Source organism: Garra rufa, chromosome 4, assembly GCF_049309525.1.
Source record: "Garra rufa chromosome 4, GarRuf1.0, whole genome shotgun sequence".
NCBI lineage: Eukaryota > Metazoa > Chordata > Actinopteri > Cypriniformes > Cyprinidae > Garra > Garra rufa.
In genome coordinates, this window is record NC_133364.1 from 45934862 (window position 1) to 45949578 (window position 14717).

The window sequence follows — 14717 nt, forward strand, 5'->3', positions numbered from 1 at the left end:
CAGTGCATCATATACAGTGTAACATATTTAAGTTTGTATTAATTAACTTATTTTTCTGTGTAATCTGCTTTATCTCCTATGTACTATACAGTATTTTATTTAATTTTACATAATATAACACTTTAGGCCTACCTCATATTACAGGTTTGAAACTGTTTTACTGTTTGGAGAAAAACTAATTAAAAAAGATTTGATTGAAACCATTATAGTGTTTTATATTTTTGAGTTTGTAATTACAAGTTCAATAACCTTCCATGTAGCAAAATATAAAAATGTATACCGTTGATAAACAACATAAAACCAGACAAGGGCATTTTAATAAAACTGCTAACGTTACAGAAGCAGGGAATATATACGTGCATGAGTTATTTTATTTAATCTGTCATTATAATGTTTCGTTTTTTGACCTAAAACACACTGGTGTTGATGACCTGCATTCAAGCTTTCAGTAGGCTTAAATAGATAACCGTTTAAATCACATTTAGTTCACAAACAACTGACATTTTTGACCTAAACATGATTTCCAGTTTCAATAATCCTAAAATTCGACATTAGTTACTTACTTTTCGCAGTATCGGTCGCGCGCCCGCGCTCACAAGATCTCCCGGTTCTCACGAGTGAATTCAGTTGAGACTCGCTCTAAACGGCTCATTTGAATCAGTGAGTTATCGACTCGAGAACAGCTGCGATCGGATCAGTCCAATTCGTGAATGAATCGTTTGGTGGGATTTGCGAACCGATTTAACAGGTTCATTGAAAAGAATCATTTTGTTCATAATTCAGACACCGGTATGGCGTCATTTTTTAGTCAAAAGTAATGAGCGTGTAAGACATGCTCACGAGCACATTATGTTATTTCACACGCGCAAAAATGAACCTTCAGCTGGCAAGATAAAAGTACTCGCGCACAAATTCAACAACCGAGAGGTGTACAGGCAGCTGCGCGCGAGCGCCTGGCATACTCTCATAGGTTAACTCTGCTTGTACAGTGGAATCCTGCTCGCGGAGTGCTGTTTTGCTCGCGCAGTGGATTTCTCCTCGCTCAGCTGATTTCTGCTCCCTCGAGTCTACATGACTTTTGACAATTTGGGGGCGGAAACCAAGGAGGGCACTGACTCTCTTATGATTGGTCACTTTCATCGTAATCACACCCACAGGGACATCCTTGTACCTTGATTGACAGCTCTCATTACAGGAAGCACGGAGTCAAAGTATCTGACGGAGTTCAGTCATTCAGTTAACACTGCACAGTGGACGGAATGGCGGCGACACCTGAAGATGTAGGCGTAAGTGATATTGATATATGATGGGGGCTGTGTGTTTGACAATGTAGCAATTTAATCTGAAATTTGTTTGGAACATGTAAGTAGCTGACATAAGCTAATCAACCTTAACTAGCAAGTTTTAGGCTAGCAAACTCAGCAGGGGCTAGGGTTGCCACCCGTCCCTTAAAATACGGAATCGTACCGTATTTTAGAATGAAATTGCGCGTCAGGTTTTGAATCAATACGGGACGGGCTTTGTCCCGTAATTATTTTAAAGCAGCGTCTCATGCAAATAATCACTGCGGTAAAGCCAGCCGCGGTTCAGAAAAACACTGTCAAGCCAGCCGCGATTGATTTTAAATGTGCGCGCATATTACAGTGATTACGGTAGTTTCAGAAACAACACAGAGAGAGAACGAGCTTTCAGAGCGCTTTTCATTTAGACGCCCAGGACTGAGAGATAATACTACAAAATGCTCGTGAATTTTTACTTACTTATTTATTTGCATTTATGCTTTAATATCCGTTTTATTTATTGGTGTACTTGACGGTTCTTTTCTGAGAAATGTGACATTATTAGACTTTAGAGTCTAATAAGTAGAAAAAAAACAATGATCCGTTCTTATTCAGGACGGCCCATGTAATATTATATGCAAAACTCATATGAAACCTTTTTACTGCAGCATTTTTGAGATATGGGACATTATTACATTTTAACGGGGTATATAGACCCCATTTCTAAAAAGTAGAAAAAAACAATGATCAGTTCTTATCCAGGATGTCCCATATTATATGCAAAACTCATATGAAACCTTTTTACTGCAGCATTTTTTAGATATGGGACATTATTACATTTTAACGGGGTATATAGACCCCATTTCTAAAAAGTAGAAAAAAACAATGATCAGTTCTTATCCAGGATGTCCCATATTATATGCAAAACTCATATGAAACCTTTTTACTGCAGCATTTTTGAGATATGGGACATGATTACATTTTAACGGGGTATATAGACCCCATTTCTAAAAAGTAGAAAAAAAAAAACAATGATCAGTTCTTATTCAGGACGTCCCATATTATATGCACAACTCATATGAAACCTTTTTACTGCAGCATTTTTGAGATGACCCCCCCCCCCCCCCCGAATGCGTCCCTTATTTTTGGGTATTAAAAGTGGTAACCCTAGCAGGGGCTAACGTTAGGTGTCTCTCAGCAAACTAGCGTTTTAGTCAGTGCTGCATGTGTAAAACAAAACGTAAAGTATGGCCAGTGGTTCCCAAACTTTTCATGGCAAGTGTTTTAGTTGAACTAGTGACCATGTACAGTACCAGTCAAAAGTTTGGAAGCATTACTATTTTTAATGTTTTTGAAAGAAGTCTCTTATGCTCATCTGATTTATGATCAATGTTGGAAACAGTTAATATTTTTATTATTAGTTAATATTACTGCTTAATATTTTTTTTTATAACCTGAGATACTTTTTTCAGGATTATTTGATGAATAAAAAGTTAAAAAGAACTGTATTTATTTAGAATAGAAATCTTTTGTAACAATATACACTACCGTTCAAAAGTTTGGGAACAATAACTATTTTTTTTTTAAAGAAATTAGTACTTTAATTCAACAAGGATGCGTTAAATTGATAAAAGGTGATGGTAACGATGTATATTGTTAGAAATGTTTTTATTTTGAATAAATGCTGTTTTTATGAATAAATGCTGTTAACGTTTTACTCATCAATGAATCCTGAAAAAAGTATTCCAAAAATATATATTAAACAGCACAACTGTTTCCATCATTGATAATAACTGAGTATCAAATCAGCATATTAGAATGATTTCTGAAGGATCATAAGACACCAAAGACTGGAGTACTTGCTGATGAAAATTCAGCTTTGCATCACAAAAATAAATTACATTTTAAAATATATTTAAAAAAAAGAACCATTATTTTAAATTGTAATAATATTTCATAATATTACTTTTTTTTTAACTGCAGGCTTGATAAGCATAAGAGACTTCTTTCAAAAATATTAAAAATAGTAATGTTTCCAAACTTTTGACTGGTACTGTATGTTACTATAACATACAGCGCTTTCAAGAACACCTCTTGACTTGGACTTCTTACAGTTTGCATGTCGGCAGGAGCCTGTACCTATGGGAAGCACTGTCAAGGCATGTAAATGTCCCTCCAGATATTGTACAGTGTTAATTTCATGTTGTTTTCCACTTCAACAGGACATAGTCAGACGTGAGATTACGTCCAGGCTGATCATTAAATTAGAGTCAGCGCTTTCAAGAACGCCTCTTGACTTGGACTACTTACAGTTTGCATGTCGGCAGGAGCTGTATCTCTGGGAAGCACTGTCAAGGCATGTAAATATCCCCCCAGGTATTGTACAGGCCTTAAGAGATTTCCTCCATCTGGTCATGGACCACATTGAAAATGCTGAAGTTACCAGCAGTACTGTTGAAACTGTAGCTGGAGAGATGGGGCGTCCCAGGTACAATTTAGAGAAGGAGAGACTTGTTGAGCTTTTGGAGATAAATCTGTCTGTGGACTGCATCGCAAAGTTAATGTGCGTTTCAGCCAGTACAGTCAACAGACGGATGAGGGAGTTTGGTCTCTCTGCCAGACAGAACTACAGCAATGCTACTGACCAGGAGCTTGATAATGCAGTCCAACGCATCAAAAATGAAATGCCCACAGCAGGCTATCGGATGGTCAAAGGGAGGCTAAAGTCCATGGGAATCCACGTCCAGTGGAGGAGAGTTACTGCATCAATGCATCGAGTGGACTCGCTTGGGATTCTTTCTAGACTGACTGGACTGGGCTGCATTGTGCGAAGAACTTACTCTGTCAGGGGGCCCCTTTCACTGTGGCATGTCGACACTAACCACAAACTTATCAGGTCAGTACTGTACTGTACAGATTATTCATTATTTATTTATTTTGTTAAATATAATGATGCAGACACTGATAGATCTCAAAGCATAAGTATGTTGCCATGACATTTCTACAATAAAAATCCAGGTTGAAACTGGTAATGTAGGTCTTTATTTTGTTCCTATCAGGTACAACATTGTACTTTTTGGTGCAGTGGACGGCTACTCCAGGAAGGTAAGATTTCATTTCATTGGGTCTTTTCATGTGTTGGCCTTCTGTGTAAGCAAATTTGCTATGATGTACACCAAATAATTACATGTTGCATTCAGATGGCTGAAATACTACCCTGTTGACGTGGGAGAAAAAGTTATTATATAGGGTGCCGCATGGTAGTAAGAGTCATTAAGGTGTGTTAAAATATCAGATTCCCTGAGAAATGAAGGGACCAGAGTGTAATCCAATTGTACATGTAAGATATTGACAAATAGTAAATGTACATTTATGAAATGTCTCATAACACAGGTGATGTGCTTGAATGCTGCAACAAACAATCGTGCATCAACCGCATTCACTGCCTTCAAACAAGCTACTGAGAGGCATGGAATACCCTCAAGGTAAGTTTTTACAGGCTTCAAGGTACAGACACAAACATGATGGATGTTATATTTTAAGAAATAATTTACTGTAAACTCAGGGTTCTCAAGGATTATAATTTTAAATGTTTCCTCACAACACTCTACTTCCTTATACTCTCCCAGTCATAGCCATAGGCTATGCTTACCCCTCCACGCTGAACACGTTTATTCTGACACAATGTAGCACTTTATTTCTGTGTATTGTACATCACTGACAGATTTTAACACACTGGTCATCTGTGTGTGCACTTCAGGGTGAGAGGTGATCAGGGAGTGGAGAATGTTAAAATAGCCCGATATATGTTCACTGTCCGTGGAACTGATCGAGGAAGCTTCATGTCAGGAAAAAGCGTCCATAATCAAAGGTTTTTCTTTTTTGTATTTTGGATGCTTTTACCAAGCTAATAAAGAGGTCTATTGTGTGTAAAATCACAACATACTAACATTTTATCATGTCCTTGATTGTTAAAATAATAATTTCTAAATCCGTAGGATTGAACGTTTGTGGCGGGATGTTAGAACATGTGTGATATCAAAATATTACAACGCACTCCACAGCCTAGAGATGGATCACCTTCTTGATGTGTCCTCCAGAGGTAAGGGTTTGTCTCATCATATTGTGCTATTTGTCATCTACTTTCTGTAGATTGTTGTATGTCTTGTGTATTTCAACACAATTGGATTGGTTAACAGATGTCTGGAGCACTTTAATAAACATTAATGGAAAAAAACATAAATCAATGAGATGTATTTACGAAAGTCAATTCAATGATTAATGTTATGTTTTCAAAGCTCACCTGTGAAAAGTAATATACTCCTACCCTGTCCCTTTATAGAAGATCTTTTGACAGTCCACCTGACATTCCTTCCTAAACTGAAGGCAGACCTGGAGGCTTTTGTGGAAGGTTGGAACAACCACCCACTGAGAACAGAAGGGAATAAAACTCCTGAGCAGATTTGGCACTCAGGAATGATGCTTCGACCGATTGACCAGCCAGAGAATCTTGAGGTTCTTTTTTTTTCCCTTTTAAAACAACTAAGTTGCTACAGTAAATTTTATATCCAAAATAAGCTGTTAATGTAACCTTGAAATGGCCCACCAGGCTCTAAGCAGTCTAACACATCTTCAGCTGGTGAAACAATCACAATTGATGCAAATGTTGGTAATACAGTTCATATGCACTCAGTAACCTCTTCATTAGGTACACTTGTACTGTTTAACACCAATATGAATATTTAAGCACCTGATCAAATCAATTTGTTGCATAGTTATACAAACCCTAAATGTTTATCTTCAGCTAATGTTGAAAAGCCAAACAATTGGGATGAACAGATTACATTAGATGCTGTAAACATGGGATGACTAATGATAGCGGTATTTTTCTGTCTTGTTCAAATGTCAGGATATTGAAGAGCCGGACATTGACTGGGATGTTGCAGCTGACTATGGAGAAGATGTGGATGGTGTGATAGTAGTCCCTGAATTTGAGTGTCCACTGAATGAACAGCAGCTAGTAGAGCTTCAGGTGCTGATTGAAGAAAATGGAGACACTGACACTAGAGACCTTTACCTCCTGTGTCATGAATATGTGCTTCAGGCTTTGTCGGGTGTTTAATGTTTGTTTTTGTGATCAGAAAGTGATGTAAATAAAATATACAACCACCACAGTTAAATCTCTAGATTTATTCTTTTTAACAATAGAACAACTTTGTTGTACACAGTAGAAAACAGAAACAAAGCGCAAAAAGGGTAATAACCAGTTAAATCTCTAGATTTATACTTAACAATAGAACAACTTTGTTGTACACTTGTTTGTACACAGTAGAAAATAGAAACAAAGCACAAAAAGGGTATCAAAGTTACCAAGTAACTAAAACAAGTAACAAGGACCTTAAAATGCTACTTTAGTGTCTGCTGAACTCGTAACCACCACAGATTGCCTCAGTTAGGTTGTTTTCAAATTCTTGGGAGGTGGCTAAGTGGCGTGTAGGAAATGTAATGGCAACAGCACAAGCATTGACAATGGGGTAACAAAGGCTATGTGCCCCATAGCGAGAGTCGCAGTCATGATCAAAATTAACAGTTATCTTGAATGCCTGTCTCTTGGATTCGATCAGTGGAACATGTGCCTGACCTGTGACCCACTGAAGGAAGCTCCGGACTGACAGGCGCTTCCCCCCACCATTTGTTCCGTGCACAGCTGCCACGTGACTTTGACCTTCAGGGCTGCCCTCTTCTTGGCTGTCTGCTTCTTCTCAGAGACAAATACAAATAAGTAATTTCCAACATTTCTGTTAGTACAAATGCATTCGTCATATACATGGTGGGGGTGTGACAGAATACACATACGAATATAAACCTAAAGAGGGAGTAACTAATAAAATTAGAATAAAATGAAACCGGTGGAAAACAAGTGTATGATAGTATGGTAAGAGTGATGGACAATAATTATAGAAAAAGGTGCTAAGCAGTGTGTTACCTCTGTCTTCCAACTTTTGCAAGAAATCCTGCAGAAAATTGATGATCCGCATCTCTCGCTGCCGTCTCACAGACCCTTCCTCGCTGAAATCAGGAGATAGCGCAAGCAGAAGGAAGTCTACATTCACCTAAAATAAGGAAGCAAATCAAATGCTTAAACACAGTAAAACTGTAAGGATTGCAGATTTTAATTAAAGTTTCATTTTATGTTTTGGCCTGTAGCGTTTAGCTCTTTGAACACACATTTGAAGGCAGCTTAAAGTAAAAATGCAGAATATGCCATAAGAGCAAGTCATCAGTGTCTCTAACAGTGGCTGTTCTAATAAAATAATTGTTCATTCACAACGTTACTGACTTCCTGTAAGTGGCCGGGGACAAAGAGCTGCTGGCACATCTGGGTGTGCTGTGCTAACACCTCATCTAATCCGTAGAGCCTCAATCCCTCACGCAGCTGGTTCAAGATCGGGATCAGCCTCACCAGTGCATGCAAAGCGATGGCACTAATAAACAGTAAGAAAATAAAGTAACACTTTATTATACTGTGTCCTTGTTACATATGTTACATGTACTTACCGTAGTAATAACAGTAAATGATGCATAATTGCATGCGACTAACCCTCAACCAAATCCTAATCCTACCCTGTTCCTATAGTAAGTACATGTAGTTACTTAATATTACTCTGTACTTAACCCTTATGTGTTGTTGGGGACGTTTTCGTCCACTGAGGGGTGCTGTTGAGTCTTAATTTGGCCACAACTTTTTCTCTGTTAAAGCAAATTAAAAGATTTTTTGTGAGAAATCTTATTTTGACACATATTTTAAGAAAATGCTTTGAAATTTTTCAAAAACTCAACCGTATGCTCTGGGCAAATTTACTATCCTCTCATTATGTTTGTGGATGAAAACATCCACTAAATTAAACTGCTGTAAAAATGTATCAGATAAAAATTTATTTGATTTTTTTTGCATAAATCTGTTAACCCTCTAAGCGCCAAAGTCGCAGAATTGCGACAAGACGTCATACCCATTGAAATAGACTGTAGTTCCTAATACGGTGTAATTTCTCATTTGTATTCCTAACCACTAGATGGCAGACATGTAGTACTTCGATTCTAGACCAAAATTACGTCTTGTTCCTGTTCAAAGTATTGGCGGAAATCATAGAGAAAGCGAGCGATCTTCATTGATGCGGAAGCAGTACAGTTCATAGTGTAAATAGAGTAAATTGTCAGATTTGTGAGGAGAAAAGCACCAAACGGCTGATAAAAAGTTGTACCGTGAAGAAGTGTTGCAAATGTTATTTGCTGATTGTGACTCTAAAGGGGAATATTTGTCTTTTGGAAATGACGATCGGCCGTCTAATAGACGCGCATCTCGCGGTACATCTTTGCGGAGCAGTTGTGCCGCTGTGTAAGACGAGATTGTTCATGAAGCACAAACAAATAAAGCACAAACAAATGTTGCAAATGTTATTTGCCGATTCTCACTCTGAAGGGGAATGTTTGCCTTTTGGAAGTGACGATCGGCCGTCTAATAGACGCGCGTCTCCCGGTACATTTTTGCCTCGCAGTGGTGCCGCCGCGCACCACGAGAAAGTGTTTACAAAGCATAACCAGCGATCATTTCGTCCCTTTGCCCAAAAGGAATGGGGGTGGCAGGGGTGAATATGGTCATAGTGTACACAGGGGTATAGTAATATTCTAATAATTTAGTAATTTCTTCTGTTTTATTGTTGGTTTCCTCTATTCTCATCCATTTGATCATTTTACTACTGTATAGTAGTGTAATATGTAATATTTTTGTTTTATTGTTGGTGTTCTCTTTTTTGATCATTTGGAATGAGGATAAAAAAAATAAAAACATGCAAATAAGTTCAAACATCCATTTATTATATTTTATTTCCTGAATATTACTTGTGAAATGATCACACAGTTGGCTACTGTTCACATGCATTTTATTACTACATCGAATAGTAATATAGTAATAATTTAGTACTTTTTCCTGTTTTATTGTTGGTTTCCTCTTTCTGATTATTTGAAATAAGGATAAAAGACAAAAAAAATAGCAAATAACTTCAAACATCCATTCATTATTTATTATTTCCTGAATATTATTATGAACTGATCAAACAGTTGGCTACTGTTCACATGCATTTTACTATATAGAATAGTAATAATTTAGTACTTTTTCCTGTTATATTGTTGGTATCCTCTTTTCTGATAATTTGGAATGAGGATAAAAGACAAAAAATGTGCAAATAAGTTCAAACATCCATTCAATATCTGTTATTTCCTGAGTATTACTGATGAACTAATCAAACATTAGGCTACTGTTCACGTGCATTTTACTATATAGTATAGTAATATAGTAATAATTGAGTAATTTTTCCTGTTTTATTGTTGGTTTTCTCTTTTCTGATCATTTGTAATGTGGATAAAAAGACAAAAAACTAAAAAACATCAATTCAATATCTACTATTTCCTGAATATTATGAATTTCAATAATGCCGCCCCCATGATGACGTCATAATATGCAAATTAGATGAGAATATTTACACCCCACATCAACTTTTGGTGATGCCCAACATTTTTCTAATTTACAGTAGATCTCTATCTTTAAGCCCTTTCAAGCCACAAGCTTTTGAAATCTTGATGTCAAAATCCAGCATTTTTCAAAAAAAACCCTGGCGCCTAAAGGGTTAATCAACCTCAGTCCTGATCAAAACTACCAAATCTTTTGAAAAAATTCAGGGTTTTGACTCTTTAATTGCCGAGTTCCTAAATGATGTCACTGTTTTGAAAAAAAAAAAAAAAAAAAAAAAAAACACACAAAATGACTTATTTTCAATATAAAAGGTAATTGTGGCCTGGATTTTTTTTTACCTTTTCAACAGTCTTGGACATGTGAAAGATTAGTAAGAAGATTGGCTTTCATGCATTGTTAGTTTTGGCGCAGCATCAGATTTTCTTTTTTTCTCCCTCATTTATTGTTTGTGGCTGTTTTTCCATTGACTTCCATAATATCCACATTTTTTGATTGCAAAGCCATGACACCATATAATGCTGAATTCTTGATGTTTGTGGTTTTCCCTGTTGGGAAGGGGTCAAATTAGTACATTTTACTGTTTATTATCAGTTGGCCCCATTAATCCTTTAGATAGGTCTTTGCAAAAAAAAAAAGCTTAGTTTTACATAGAGTTCTATGGAGTTTAACGGCATATTATAGTGTGTGTGTGTGTGTGTGTCTAAGTGTGTTTGAGTGAGTGAAAGTGTGAGAGAGACCTTTGTGCACCTTGATACCCCTGAGAAAATCAAAATAAGCACCTCAGCTCTCAGAACGACATGGAGTAAACAAAAATAAAGAAAGTATATTTATGTATTTGTTTACCATATAGTTCTGAGAGCTGAGGTGCTTTTTTTGATTTTCTGAGATGTATCAAGGTGCACAGAGGTCTCTCTCACACTCACAGACACTCACACACACTCTCATACACTGGCACACACTCTCACACACTTTCACACACGCTCAAACACACACTATAATACGCCGTTATACTCCATAGAACTCTATGTAAAACTAAGCTTTTTTTTGCAAAGGCCTATCTAAAGGGTTAATGGGGCCAACTGATAATCAACAGTACAATTTACAAATTTGACCCCTTCCCAATAGGGAAAACCACAAACAATCAAGAATTCAGCATTATATGGTGTCATGGCTTTGCAATCAAAAAATGTGGTTATAATGGAAGTCAATGGGGCAAAAACAGCCACAAACAATAAATGAGGGAGAAAAAAATGAAAATCTGATGCTGCGCCAAAACTAACAATGCATGAAAGCCAATCTTCTTACTAATCTTTCACATGTCCAAGTTTTTTCCCAAATCAGTGACATCATTAAGGAATTTGGCAATTAAAGAGTTAAAATCCTGATTTTTTTTTAAACATTTTGTATTTTTGAGCAGAACTGAGGTTGATTAATAGATTTATGCAAAAAAAAAAATTGAAAAAAATATTTATCCGATACGTTTTTACAGCAGTTTAAAGTAGTGGCTGTTTTCAGCCACAAACATAATGAAAGGTTGTAAATTGAAACAATGCACAAGGGTTAAATATATAATTACACTGTAACAAGGACACCTTAAAATAAAGTGTAACCGAAAATAATACTGTATTGATTCAGAGTTAAATTGTTAACACTAAAGCATTTTGTGACAAATATTTATGTGTTATGTTTATGTTAACTTACTCTGTGATGGCCTTTTTTTGGTCAACATTTATTGGCCCAGTGTAGCCACATGCCACAATCGCATCTGATAAGTCTATCAGCCTTTCTCCACCTTCTGCATTTTCCACCTGAAAGTAGAGACACAACCTTGATATTTGCAAAAAGAGACAAACATTGTCTGATAACTTTATATGCCTGACTTGGAAAAATGTATGCATTGCACTGTTTAAATACCTCTGTCATCAGATTTTTAATATCCTGATCAGTGACTTCGAGTACACCAACATCCTTGTCCATCTCCCCATGGCACAAGAAATGGTAGCACCATCTTGTAAGGAAGTTTGGTGCAGGACCCCCCTGCACCAAACTTGTGGCAAAAATCTCCCCACAAGTCCTTTTGTGACAAAGACAAAAGCTATTTTGAACAAAATGGCAGTGGACTTTTACTACCTAATTAAACAATACAAAGTCATATATTTTATGACTTATATTTTATATGACAGACTATGGCACATACTTGAAACTGTTGTCCTGGTAGTCACAGATACTGTATTTAGGGTTTTTGCCCCTTTCCCCATCTCCTTCAAAAAAACGTGCTTCAATTCCACACACCATTTCTGTAAAGAACAAAGAGCTGCTTTTGTCAAATGTATTAGATATGTATTAGATATTATTCACAATGATAATCTCTTAAATGTGCTTTTCATCATGTGTGTTGACCTTGGTGGGGCACACATACCGGTAAGGAACTCTTTACGAAGAGCGCCTTGGTCAATTCCATTTTCTCCAATGAAGGAGACCCTGAGGAGATTCTTTGGGGAGGCCTGTTTTTGCCTGGCCCACTGTTTCAGCCCCCTTTGAAACAGGTCCTCTCTTGTCACACTGATGTTGAATGACCGGGATGTGTCAACTTTATTTTCAAGTGACATCAGGATGTCTGATACGCTACACAACAATATCAAAACAATATTGTTGAGAATTCAGTGCTACAGACCAAGGCAAGCATCATTATCCAATCCCATTAAAAATTATTCTACAGCATACCTGCCGAAGTGCTCATCGGTGTCCTCACTAATATCTGCATCTCCCTCATTTGTGTTGCTGTAAAGATCAACAATAACAAAAAAAATCCATAAACAGGTAACCTTAATCCATCATCTGTCCAAATTCTTTAATAAAAGGGGGGGGACGATGAGGGGACTCTACAGTGGGATTAAGCATTTTAAGCAAGTGGATACAAAATGCATTAAACTTTGTAAGATACTAAGAAGAAACTTAAAGCTTTTACCTCTCCCCGCAGACACTTGCATGAACACAGATGTCATCTTTTGTAAATAGTTGACTGCACAATGGACAAGCAACCTATGAAAATAAAAAATAACAGTGTTAAATATCCATTAAAAATGCAGATGTACTCTTTCAGAGGTCAGATGTAAACATGCTCTTTGATGAGAACAGATCATGTAAAACATTTCACTGGTTAATTCTTAAAACCTAAATCTTAAGAAGAAACAGAAGCAATATGCTCACCTTACTCTCCAAATGTGATGGCTGCACATCGCCAGATGCCTGTAAAACATTTCTGGGTCATTCACATCAGATATATTTGAAATAAAATCATAAATGTATGGCTCAATAATATGAAATGCTATGTATGATCTCTTCATTTGTATTGATAGCTTACCACTTCGTCATCCAAGTTGATAATGTTGTCATCCAAGTTGATAATGTCATCATCACTTTGGGTCTATAAAATTAAATATCAAGACTTGATGACTTACAAAAAAACAATAGCTATAAACAACAGTGCCAGAAGCAATTTTTGGTTAAGCTGACAGGGACACTGCTAACATGGTCCCACCATCCAATAGTTGCTGTGAAATTTAAGAAATTACACAATACCAACCTGTATATCAAATAAGGAAAAAGAACATCAATGTTATAGTTTCAAATCAGCAAGCCATACCTCAACCTTGACTTTAGACTGGATACATGTCTTGACATGGAGACCGAGGAGCTGCAGAGGCACATACTCCTGGCATGACACACACCGGGCTTTCGGCATGGCCTGGAACTCCAGAGCTGTGAAGGGTAGGGGAGAAATTTCCAGTGTGTTCTGGATGGGCATAATGTAGAGACAGCCCTTGCCTCCCCAGCTCTTCACAAGGCTGGCCCCTGTGTATCCTTCCTCTTCAGGTGTCAACAAGTTGAGTTTCCGTTGACCTGATCCTCCTGTTTAAGTTCAAATATTAAACAAATATATATTTTCTGCCCCTTGTTGGAAGGATCATACTTTTCAAACATGACAACTTTATAACAAACAAAAAGATTCAATAAATTTCCTTTGCTTGGAGAAAAAAAGTCAACTTTAATCTCTCGCTTTTTACCCATGGCTTTGTGCAGCATCCAGGCACCCTCCAGTTCTGACATCTTCGGATACGTCTCAGAAAGAATGTGTGTAATCTATAAATTTAAAGTGTGTGAGTAAGATTAGCAAATATTTATCAAATCAATGAGCTCAAGACAAATCTGTTCATTAGAGTTATTGGCAGCATTCCAAAAATAAATGATATGGTTTTGGTGGCTAAGATTGGGGCTACTGTTTTCACTGGATATGCTGTTTTAGTATAGGTTAATAATATTTTGTGCAAATTTCAGTTCTTACTTCATTAAGTGTCATAACACATACCTCATTATGGCAAGCATCCTCTGGAACATTTACAGTCCTTCTTCCTAACCCAGCCTGTAAAAGCATTAGCTCATCAGATGGTTTGGGGGTTCTCTCTGTTGGGCTGTCCAGAAGAAAGAATTGGATTGGCGTTGTTTTGGTGCCTGACCTTTTTTTAGACAATCGCGAAGGAGGCCTACATTTCTGCTTATCTTTAAATAGTCCAGGGAAACACCTGTAGAAAGAGGAGTAGATTAAATTCAAATTAATTTGAATCAGCAGTCAAACAACTGTGTGAGGAACTGAAGAGGGCTGTTGTTGAAATAGCTGAGATGCATCCTTTGAACAACATCCAAACCTGGCCATATTCTTTTGAACTGCAGTCCCTGAAGGTGCCTGTGCAGGTCCACGCACCGCATTGTGCTCTTGTGGTTCCTGGGATGTGTCCTGCCTGGATACCCTGGCTGAGCTTGACTGTGCATTGCACTGTCCCTGAACTTCATTGTTCATTCAACATAATTAATTCACTGACATCATGTAACTTCTGTTGTGTTATAGG